The sequence below is a fragment of the Pygocentrus nattereri genome, chromosome 13 (genome assembly GCF_015220715.1).
Source record: "Pygocentrus nattereri isolate fPygNat1 chromosome 13, fPygNat1.pri, whole genome shotgun sequence".
Taxonomy (NCBI): Eukaryota; Metazoa; Chordata; class Actinopteri; order Characiformes; family Serrasalmidae; genus Pygocentrus; species Pygocentrus nattereri.
Genome location: NC_051223.1, coordinates 34,397,876 through 34,410,539, shown reverse-complemented (window position 1 = coordinate 34,410,539; position 12,664 = coordinate 34,397,876).

Sequence of the window (12,664 nt, the reverse complement as noted above, 5' to 3'; positions counted from 1 at the left end):
TCGATGATACTGCTTGGAGGGAGAGTCTCAAAAGAATTCAATCTTGCTCTGTGAATGTCAGACATCAGTTAATTCAATTCAAGGTAATGCATACACTGTAAACCCGAATATGTTCAATGAACCCAAAACATTTGGGGTAACACGTTGCCTCAAAAAAACTGATTTCTTAACCATTGAATAAACATAAAAGTTAAGGTTGACTGTACCATCATTTTAAGGTACACTGCATCGTTTGATTCAGTACAATAAACTATTGTCTCATGTTATACTAATCTATACTTACCGGTATTAGTTAGGTTGAAACTGATTGTTTGTTTACATAATTTAATATTATTTGTTATTTTTTCCAAACCTTTTCATTTGCCTAGTGCTAAATATGCACTTCATTTTACTACTAAACATGGGGTTGGGGTAATATGTGATACTGCTGAAGACTAAAGATTCACTCCTAGATATATTTGTATGTACTTCCACATTTACATAGCATTTTCTTGGTAAAGTTGTGGGTTCAACTCTAAATGGGGAAACCCTGCCAAACTAGAACACGCATACTTAAACAATTCCAAAATAACAGCACATCTATTGCTGTAAGAGCTATGAATAAAAAAAATAAATAAATAAAAAAAAAGATTGACTGGTTTTTGAAGGTTTATTGTAATGCAGTCATGTAAAAACTGACAAACAAGAAAACCATTCTACATTAGGGATATTATATTATATATATATATATATATAACAAAGGGTTTTTATGTTTTATTTATCACATACCCTTTTTTACACAAGACAGTGGTATCAGCTGTGTGTACTTTTCCTTTCAACTCCTCCCTACCCAAAGAGAACCTGCTGAACGAATTGAAGGTTGTGTTTACCATGCACCTTGGGTAGTTTGTGTACAGGTATGGTCATTTGACAGTGTTGGTGCTACTCTATTCACAGAACAAAGTAGCATAGAGTGCATATAAATAAAGTCACTGCCTTCCACAACAGAAACTCCGGCAACGGCACTTTGTAAAAACAACTTTTTCAAACTTTTTTTTTTTCCATTGTTCACACACCAAATGTAACATCACTTTTTTCAACAGCCTTTGTACCTTAAGAGCTCTGAAATGGTTGTTCATGACACTTAAAACAGAATTTAAAATAAAAATTACAAATAAAAAAAGATAGTTAGAAAAAATACAGCTACTCACCAACCACAAAAGGCCCATAATGATTAATTCAATAATGAAATTAACCAAATCGCCATACCCAATAACATCTTCCAAGGTCAAGTTGGGCATTTTACATCTACCACTATATGTTTGGACAGTTTGTTATGGGATAGACTGGTTAAGATTGTAATTTACACACATGCTACTGAATAAAGAATATAAAGAAATACTCTAAACAGTAGCATGTGTGCAAATCTCAATCTTGACCAGTATATTACACACCAAACTATCTGAAAACATGGTGGGAAGTGTAAAATACCAACCTGAAGTAAATCGTTTCTGCCAGCCTGTGAAGGATGTCATGCTTCAACTCTTGAGACCTTAAGGTATGTTCCCTCCTTGAGAAGTCAAATTCCCCTGATGGAGTCTGCACTCAACATCTACGGAGAATTTTGGAATTAAGAAGTCATCGGGCCATGGCTTCCTTGCTTCTGTCGACGAAGTGGAGAGCAGCTCGGTATCTGCTGTAGACACAGTGTCATTCAGATTTTCAGATAAGCTTGATGGAAGGGAGACCAAATGGAGCAATGGAATGATCTTTACTGTTGGCTTCTCCGGCAGTTCTGATAAATCTGTGAGGTTGCAAAGTTCATTATCAAACTCTGGGTCTCGAAACTGTAAGTTGAAGTCACATTCAAGTCCAAGTGAGTCTTTTATATACATAATCAAATCCGCAACTGAGCTAGGCCTTGATGTTAGCTTTAATTTTCGGACATCGGCTTCAGTTAGGATGACTCTCATGGGGGTTGATGATGCCATCTGCGAAGAAAAATAGGCATTCAACAGTGAATAAAATGCCTCACTGTTACCATTAATTTACCCTGTACATTGTAAGGTGAAAGAGGGAAAGGGTCATTCAGATCTGTAAGCTGAAGTACGCAAAATGTTGGATTGTCTGGACTGCAAAGTTCATGTGACCGAAGCTGTTCAGAGTACCAAGCTGTCTTGACCTTGCAAATGAACTTCTGTAAGCCAAAAGACCGGAACGTGCACAAACAGTCCTGGTGAGGGCAAGGAAAGGGTTCATTTCTAGAGTAACCTCCATGCTTTATCCTGTAATGTTTTAAAATCTGCCCCCTTTTGTCACAATTGAACTCGCAGTATTTACACTTCCAAATCATATTTTGTTCTCTGTCCATAAATAGGTCGCCATCGAACCCGTGCACGTGCTCACATTCCTAGCAACTAGCAGCTTAGCTGAAAAGTCTGCCTCTACTTGCTGAATAGCCTAAAACTGTGCGCCGCTAAAATAACCAGCGATACCACTTCACGAAGACTAGAAAATGATTCGCGATAATAACCTCAAATAAACAACAACGTGTTAACCATTGGAGACAAACAAGCAAGATGCAATGAAATGGCTACCTAACATTGCATGGTGGACATGCTCATAGCAGCTAGCAGCTTAGCTGGAAAAAGTTTCTGATCATTTGCAAGTATACCAGAACATATGCAAAGCTGAAAACAATACGCAACCCAATGATAAATACCTAAATACAAGTCATAGAAAATACGTTGTGGTCATAGCATAAACTAAACAATGGCACGATAGCACTCAAGAGACAAGAGTAACACAAACTGAAATGACTGACTGAAAACGGTGAACCGCGTGCACTTACCTCACCGTTCCTTGTCTTCTTTCCCTCCTTTTCTTCCTCCTCTTCTTTCTCTCATTTATCATTGTTATATTTCCCCCTTCCCCCTCGCTCTTCGTCCTCAAAAGCTCACACCTCCGCACCTTCTCGCTTCAGAAACATTGCGGAGCGGGGCAAATGTATTTGGCTTTCAAAATAGCCAATGAAATCTTTCCATTTAGCAATGGTGCAAATTGTTTGATTAATTCAGTCCAAAGATACAGGTTGTATGTACAAAGTGGTCAAAAAGGTTCCGTTAATCTAAAATGTTTGGGTTTCAAACGGGAAATTATATTTCTATATTTCATTATTCAAAAACTAAGTTACATAGAATCTACCCTACTGTCTCTCCCTTATGTGATCGATGTAAGTCTGCTGAGGGCTCTCTTGCCCACCTTTTCTGGACATGTCCAAATCTGTACAATTTTTGGAGTGAAATATTCAAGTGGTTTTCTGAAATGTATGAGACTGAATTTAAACCTGATCCCAACATAGCGCTGTGTGGATATTCCCTGTCCCTTCTGAACCAAAGCCTCTCTGTACGGAAGACCCTTATGTATGGAGTGGAAATTGCTAAGAGGCTGATCTTAAGACTGTGGAAATCAGAAACTGTGCCCACTTTTAAGGATTGGCTGTCAGAACTCACAGGTGTATTACACATGGAGAGACTCAGATATGGCTTATTGAACAAGCTTAAGGTTTTCTATGAGATTTGGTAGCCATTTCTGAACCAACTGGCCCAGAGTGATGGAGACTGACAGTTAACCTAGGTCAATTTATGCTACTCACTTTGTATGTATCTATGATGAGATATGTACTAGCAATGTAATGGTATTATTATTGTCATGTACACCTAGCTCCATTTTTGTTTGCTTGTTTGTTGGTCTGTTTTTTCTTATTTTGACTTATATCTATTGTATGTCTTATACCCTTTGTAAAAATTGAATAAATATACAATTTAAAAAAATAAGCTGATGAACAAGATGTCGACATCAGCCTCATCTCTATCTCTGTGTTAGGAAATGCTTCAAACATTAAACTATAAGTAGGATGTGTTGATAGCCAATCACCCAATTATAAAATGCTGCCAGCATTGATGTGGATAGGTAGGATAATGTGACAGGCTAAATGTCCTTATAAGAGAATGGTACTGGCATTAAAAGAATTATTCAGGTATTTTCACAGCCCAATGGTCTTATCAAGTCGTAAGTACTAATATTAAGCTGGATCTTTCCTGAATTAATATTAGAAACACAAAAAAAAATATTAAGGAACGCTACTTTACTTATGCATGGGACCACTGGATGGGTAGGAAAAGTTGTCCATAGGTTATCCCTAAATTTGCAATCAAAAAATTATCCACCTCACACATTAGTTCAGTGCTTTCTATGAGCATTTTTGCCCGGTGTTCAATAAAAGAGCATTTCTTGCAGCAGGTTCAGGGCCTCCTTTGTGTTTAACGCTACACAGCTGCCAAAATAAGTATGTATTGTATTACTTCTGCTTTGATCTGATTTCTGTGAAATTACAATCACACGCACACACACACACACACACACACACAATGAAGGGTTCTGGAGCCTATCCCAGCTGTCATTGGACTAAACAACCTGTACAACGGAACAACCACATACCGGAGTCTCACTTACTCACTGCGTCCTTTGGAGGCTGGTCTTATGTAACAGGGAGTAGGAGGCGGATGCACGTGCTGAGATAAGACGAAGACCAACAAAGACCAGCCAACACAAGGGGCAAACACGGGGCTTAAATACATGGGGAAAACGAGGGACAAGTGGAAAACAGGTGGAGACAATCAGGGGCGGAGTCATGAAACAAGGGGGCTGAACCAAAACATGAACACATGGACAGGACCGGGAGGAGCCAATCGTGACAGTACCCCCCACCCCCACCCACCACACACACCAAGGCGGGCACACCAAGGCGTGCCAAACAAAAACAGAACAGAACAAAAAACCAAACAGACACAAGGGACAAAAAACAAGGACCAAACTAGACAAGGACAGGAGCCGGGACAGGACACGGGACAGGCACAGACACCGGAACAGAATGCGGAACCATGGGCACAGAAGCAGAGGCAGAAACGGGCACAGAGACAGAACACTAGCGGAAGCCAAAGGCACAGAAACAGGAGACAACACCAGACACAGGAACAGATGAAACAAACAGAACGAGGGCGAAAAACGGAGAGAGGACAAGGAGGCACAACACAAGACGACGCCGAACAAGAGACAACTGGAGAAACAACAGGACGAGGGAAACAAGAATGGACCACAGTCCATGCAAACGAGAGGGGAACAGGAACCAAGACCCAAACAGGAACAGAAACCAACACACAGACAGAAACTGGCACAGAAACAAAAGGAGACACAGGAACGGGTACAGACACAACAGGACAAGATAAAACCAGGAACAGAACAGGGCAGAAACAAAGAAACAGAAACAGGAGACACAGAAGGAACAGGAGGCCCATGGGGAACAGCAGACGAAGGAACAGGAGGCCCACGAGGAACAGCAGACACAGGTGAGTGGCGGGAACAAAGGGCCTGCAACGACGTCCACGGGGGCAGGCGGGCCTGCAATGACGTCTGGAGGCGTGGCAACTGGCGGTGGGTCCGGAGGCGTGGCAGCTGGTGGTGGGTCCGGAGGCGTGGCAGCTGGCGGTGGGTCCGGAGGCTTGACGACTGGCGGCGGAGGCGCGGCGACTGGTGGCGGGTCTGGAGGCGCAGGCTTGCCGCAGGGTGCGGCCACGGGATCAGGCTTGCCACGGGGTGCGGCCACGGGATCAGGAATGCCGCGGGGTGCAGCGACTGGATCAGGAATGCCGCGTGGTGCAGCCACGGGATCAGGAACTTGGGCTGGGGACAGCTGCTCCAACCTGGAGGAACAAACAGACACGGGACCCACTCGGCCGCTTCCAATGCTCACTCGAGCTATTGGCAGCTCACATTGGCTCTTGAAAGGGAGCCAAGTACCATAGTAGGGGTTTTCTGTATGCTCTGTCCATCTAACCACATCTTGCACTGCAGGTCGCTCCTCCCTGCAGCGTTGCTCAAGATGGGCAGACCCAAGGCGCTTACCTGAGCGCTTGTCATCCCACTCGAAGACGGGATGGTCCTTCATCTTCCTTCGGGACCGACGAGACGCTCATATTCCCTCAGCGCCAGGGGATTTGCTGTCTCCGGCTAGGTGGCATTGGGACTGCTTAGAAACAGCCGGAGTTTCGTCCCAACAGAACAACCACATACCGGAGTCTCACTGCGTCCTTTGGAGGCTGGTCTTTATGTAATGGGGAGCGAGGAGGCGGACGCACATGCTGAGATAAGCGAGATTTATTAAGGGCAAATCCAAAATCAGGGTCGAGACAGTGCAGGGTCATAGAGCCAACACGGGTCGCACGAGAGTTAGACATGACGAGCAACACAAACAAATCCTAATCACCAAACAACAAAGATTCAAGCAACAATTCTGCCAACATACATCAAACAACACACAGTAACCAGAACAACCAACAAAGACCAGCGAAGACAAGGGGCAAACAGAGGGCTTGTATACACAGGGAAAATGAGGGAGAGGTGGAAAACAGGTGGAGACAATCAGGGTCGGAGTCATGAAACAAGGGGGCTAAACCAAAACAAACGCACATGGGCTAAAACAAAACATGAACACATGGACAGGACATGACATGACATAAAGACCAGCCTTTGGCATGTGTAGAGGGTTGAGAAATTGCCTCTTAAAGTTAAATAAGAACACACACCCCCCCTCACACACACATACGTACACACACACACACACCTGTTTTTTTTTATTTTAATTTGCTGTATTTTCATTTTATTTTCATAGTTACGGTAATAGCTTTTTCTGTATTTGCTGTATTTATGGTAAAGTTCCACTATTCAGCCAGTGGGTGGCGCTTTTGGCGTCAGTGGGGATTGATCGGAGAAACTAACTTTCAGCTCTGAGCATACTAAGTTCAGAAATAAACTGGCACTGGCTGGAAGAGACACTAATCACTGTCTCTTTTCTTCATTGATTCACAGTGGTTCACGGTGCTGTCCGGCCTGTGTACCACACGCTGTCGGCCCAGATAACCCCTAGGTCTGGCGCCGGCAACAATTGGGGGCTCGTCCGGGATCTAGCGCCACCTAGTGGTTTAGATGTGACCTGCGTTGACTCTTACTAGTGCTGGAAGCTTCAAGGAAGGCTGCGGTGCTGTGCGTCATCCTGAGGGTAAAGGCTACTGGTGTCCAGTCATAATGGCCACTTCCACACCACGACGTATGTTAATTTTCCAGATTCAGAAAAGACTTTCAGCGTTGAATGTTGAACAGCTGCAGACTGTTGTACATGCAATTGATGACGGTGAAGAGAGACTCAGCTCTGCCGATTTGTCTGAACCAGAACTTTATGAACTGATTGTTGCTTACATTAGAAGTGAGAGACTAAGAGCCATGGAAGATGAGGGCATGTCTCACCTTCTGTCCCTCGAAAAAATGCTCAATGACTTGTCAACCAGTGATGTTAATTTAGCCAGAACTGATGCTGTTCCACCCCAGAGAGATCAGACACCTACTCACCGGCCCGGGCAGGCTACTCCACCTCCCCACGCTGACATAGACATTCCAGTTTTACCCAGGGATAGCACCCCTCTGCCACCACTCAGACCTGTGACTAACAGCGTGGGTGGTGTTTCTGTGGGTAGGTCCAGTCCATCTTCCTGCCTTCCTGACCAGGTGGTGCGGTTCACAGATGTAGCTGCTCTGTTTCCACGGCGAGAATTTAAGCTACATGGTGGTCAAATCTCTGATACAGGGTCTGAAATCTCTTATAGTAGTCTGTGTAAACAACTAGATGAAGGGTTACAAGAGGGGTTTAGTGAGTCTGAGGTGATTCGTACAGTACTCAGGATAACTAAGCCTGGTACCTTCAGGGATATGCTCACTAATAAAGATGACTTGACAGTAGATGGATTGAAACGGTTGCTTCGTTCCCACATTCGAGATAAAAGCAGCACTGAGCACTTTTTAGAGTTAAGCAATGCTCGACAACAAGAAAAAGAGAGCCCACAGCAATTTCTGTACAGATTAATGGGTTTAAAACAGCGTGTTCGTTTTGAGTCACGACAGCCTAGTGCAGATTTTTGTTATGACAGTAAGCTGGTGCAGGGTACCTTCCTTCACACACTCTACCAAGGGTTAAATGAGAAAAGTAGCTATGTCAGACATGATCTTAAACCTTATCTTTCAGACTTACAGGTTAGTGATGACTGTCTTTTAGAACAGATCACCAAGTCCACAAGTGAGGAAGCAGAAAGGGTAAAACGCCTTGGAATGGCAGCAAAAACTCGAGCCGTTACTGTTAGCGTAGCCCAGCATAACAATGCTGAGCAGACTGAACCATCCAAACTGACCAAAGTTGACTCTGAGCTACAAGCTAACCGTGAAGCTATTAGGGAGTTGACAGTACAGGTGTCGTCACTGACTCAAAGCCTAGCTCAGCTGACTAAGCCTCCTGAGCCTTTATCCCCTGGGGTTGGGGCTTCATTTTCAGCTCATGATCCAGCACCAATAGGTGAAGTAAGGGGCAGATGTCAGAACTGTGTGCAGCGGAGTAGTGCAAGCTGTCCTCACTGTTTCATTTGTGGTCAAGAAGGACATAGGGCCATTGGCTGTCTGCAGAGGAAGCCGTCGGGAAACGGGGTTGGGTCACTGGAAGAGGGGCTCCCAGTGACCGTCGTCAGTAAAAAGCGCCCCATAAAGAAAATAGAAATTGACACTGTTCCCTCCGTGCAACAAAATATGCAGAATGTAACACCCACAAAACGTGTAGCGCAACTCATAGGCAAACGATGTATGGTGTCATGTGCTATCAATGATGTCCCTCTTCAAATGCTGCTTGATACAGGAGCTCAAGTGACCATTGTGGGGAAGGCATGGGTAGAGAAAACATTGCCGAAACTCAGAATACAGCCTCTCAAAACACTGTTTAATGATCGCTTGTTTGAAGTATTTGCGGTTAATGGTACAGAAGTGCCCTTTGAAGGTTGGGCTGAAGTTGACCTTCACATATGTAGTGAGAGTCAGGGACGTATAGCCATTCAGGTACCAATATTAATTGGTCAGAGCTCTTTTACGTGTCCCATTCTAGGTAGCAATGTGATTGCCGAGGTTATCAAAGAAAGTAAAGAACAGTTAAACAAAGTTGATATTACTGCTCTACTGAAAGAGGCTCTGAGTGTGAGTGAGAGTGTCGCAGAGTCACTGGTTTCGGCCCTCCAGACGCAGGAGCCTGATGACATAGTCTCCTCCTTTAGGGTGAGAGCTGGAAAAAAAGGGGTATCTGTTCCTGCTGGACAAATTTTTGAAATCAAGTGCCGACTCAGAACCAAGCAGAAGGGAGGAACAATGCTCTTCCAGCCTAGTCCTGAGAATGATTGTCCAGAGGGGTTGGAGCTGTTTTCCGCTTTAGTAAATGTCCCTTGTGGGTTCTCAAAACTGGTTGGAATTCCAGTTCACAACCTAACCAAGCACAACATCTACCTTCCTAAAAGAACTGTCCTAGGTACTCTTGAAGATTTTAGAGAGGTACAGCCAGTTCACTTTCCAGCTGCCCAGATCGGTGCCACACAGCTGAAGGAAAGTGAGCAGAGTAAAGTATGCAAGGGAGCAGACCAACTTTCTCATAAAGCCACAGTTAGGGGGAAGTGGAACCCTCCTGTCGACTTGTGTCACCTTGGAAAGGATGAACAACAGATAGTGAGAGAGATGTTGTATGACGAATCAGATGTATTTGCCAGAGATGATGCAGACATCGGATGCATCCCAAGTTTGCAACTGAAAATTCGTCTTCAAGATGAAACGCCTGTACAGAAGTGTTATAACTCCATTCCAAAGCCTTTGTATAAAGAAGTAAAAGATTATGTACAGAATTTGCTTGATCATGGTTGGATAAGGAGGTCTATCTCACCATATTCGTCTCCGGTTGTATGTGTCCGGAAAAAGGACAAGAGCTTACGTTTGTGTGTCGACTTCCGAGAGTTGAACCGCAAGACGATTCCAGACCGCCACCCACTTCCACGGATTCAGGATCTGCTTGACAACCTTGGGGGTTACTCATGGTTCTCAATACTCGATCAGGGCAGCGCTTATCATCAGGGCTTTGTTGATGAGGCTTCCAGACACCTGACCGCTTTTAGTACACCGTGGGGATTATATGAGTGGAATCGTCTGCCATTTGGACTCACGAATGCGCCTGCGGCGTTCCAAAGATGCATGGAACGTGTCCTCGATGATTTGCGTGACGATTGCTGTACCCCTTACTTGGATGACGTGCTCTGTTTTTCAAAGACGTTTCACGATCACGTCCAAGACCTCAGACGAGTACTGTGTCGCTTGCGAGAGTATGGTGTGAAGTTACGTCCAACGAAATGTGAACTATTCAAGCACCAAGTGAGATATGTAGGGCGTTTAGTGTCAAGTGAAGGTGTCCAAATTGACCCTCAAGACCTTGAAGCAGTGTTACAGCTTAGAGAGAGGGAGCCAAAGACTGTTGGTGAGGTCAGGGCTTTGTTGGGTTTTTTAGGTTACTATCGGTCCTTCATTCAAGATTTTTCGAGAATCGCACGACCACTGTTCAAGCTTCACGAGTGTCCTAGTGAGCCCAGTCAGAAACTTGTCCGGGGCAAGAACAAAGTCAGGAGCCACAGCCATGGTCAGCTTCCATCCAGGACACCAGTGCAGTGGACTTCCGAGCACCGTGCCGTCGTGTCTCGCCTTGTAGACGTGTTGACCAACCCACCCATATTGGCATATCCAAATTTTGAACTACCATTTGTCCTACACACCGACGCATCCAATGAAGGCTTGGGGGCTGTGCTTTATCAGCAGCAAGGGGGCAAGCTACGTGTTGTTGCATACGGATCAAGGACACTGACACCTGCTGAGAAGAATTATCATCTTCATTCAGGGAAGCTTGAATTTCTCGCTCTCAAGTGGGCAATCTGCGATAAGTTTCGGGATTACCTGTATTATGCGCCCATGTTTACAGTGTATACTGATAACAACCCCCTTACTTATGTCTTAAGCACAGCCAAATTGAATGCCATTGGACATCGATGGGTGGGTGAGTTAGCTGACTTTCACTTTAACATCAAATACAGGCCAGGCAAGACGAACACTGATGCGGATACCTTGTCACGGTACCCAGTGAAACTCCAAGATCACCTGAAAGAGTACACTGAAACAATGCCCTCTGAGATGGTGTCTGCTATATGGCGGGGAGATAAAGCTCAGCAAAACAATGATGTGCCATGGGTGGCTGCACTGCAGCTAAGATCAGGAGACACCGATGAACCTTCTGTGAGTGGGCCTGTCATTACCCCCGAGGATGTCAAAGCTGCCCAGATGGAGGATGATGCTATACGTGAAGTGGTAGGATTAAAGGAGAGAGGTTGGAATCCAAATGACAAAGACAAGCGACATATGGGACGAGAGACGCACAGACTAGTACATGAATGGAAAAGACTGAGACTGGACAATGGAATTCTTTACAGGCAGGTGGGTTTACGAAAGCAACTGGTACTCCCACGTAAGCTAAAGCCGGTAGTGTTGAAGCATCTGCACGATGACATGGGGCATGTCGGGGCCGATAAAGTGATCCATTTGGTAAGAGAAAAATTTTACTGGCCATCTATGCAACGTGAAATTGAAGACTATGTCATACGTCAGTGTTCATGTATTAAACAAAAACGACCAAACATTCCAGACAGAGCAGCAATGGGTTCTATTACAACCAGTTCTCCGTTCGAACTTGTCTCTGTAGACTATCTTCACTTAGAGCCGAGTAAGGGAGGCTACGAATATATCTTAGTCCTAGTAGATCATTTCACCCGCTTCGCACAAGCCTATCCGACCAAGAACAAATCAGGCAAAACTGCGGCAGAGAAGATATTCTCTGATTTTATCCCTCGCTTTGGGTATCCCGAAAAGCTCCATCACGACCAGGGCAGGGAATTCGAGAATAGCCTCTTCCAGCGACTTCAGCAGCTAACAGGAATTTCCCATTCTCGCACTACCCCTTACCACCCACAGGGTAACCCTGTGGAAAGACTGAATCGAACCCTTTTGCAGATGCTCCGTACTTTACAGGAAGAGAAAAAGACTGAGTGGAAGGATCATTTACCCCATATCGTGCATGCGTACAACTGTACAAGACATGATGCAACAGGATATTCCCCGTTTTTTCTCCTTTACGGGAGATCTGCACGATTGCCTATTGATTTAATGTTCAATCTGAAGCCTGTGGAAGAAGCACGAAGCAAGCAGGAGTATGTGCAAAAATGGGCATCAAGGATGCGGGAAGTGTACGAGATCGCAGCTGGCAACAGCAAAAAGAGTTCGGAAAAGGGAAAGAGGTATTATGACCAGGGGATTAAATGTGCCATGCTACAACCTGGAGATCGGGTACTTGTGCGAAACATGTCCGAAAGAGGTGGCCCAGGCAAACTGCGTGCATACTGGGAGAAAAAGGTGCACCGTGTCATTGAAAGGGTTGGAGATAGTCCTGTGTATAGGGTTCACGAAGAATCGGGAGAACGAACTCTACGTGTGTTACACCGTAACCTCTTGATGTTGGTAAATGACTTGCCATTTGAACAAGATGAGCGGACTGACAGGATACAAAAGAGGTCCCCGAAACAAAAGCACCCTCAAAGCAACCACCGAGTTGAGGAACAGTGCGCTGATGATTCAACTGGGGATGAAGAGTTCTTGTATAATCCACAACCTTTACCTTTGTATG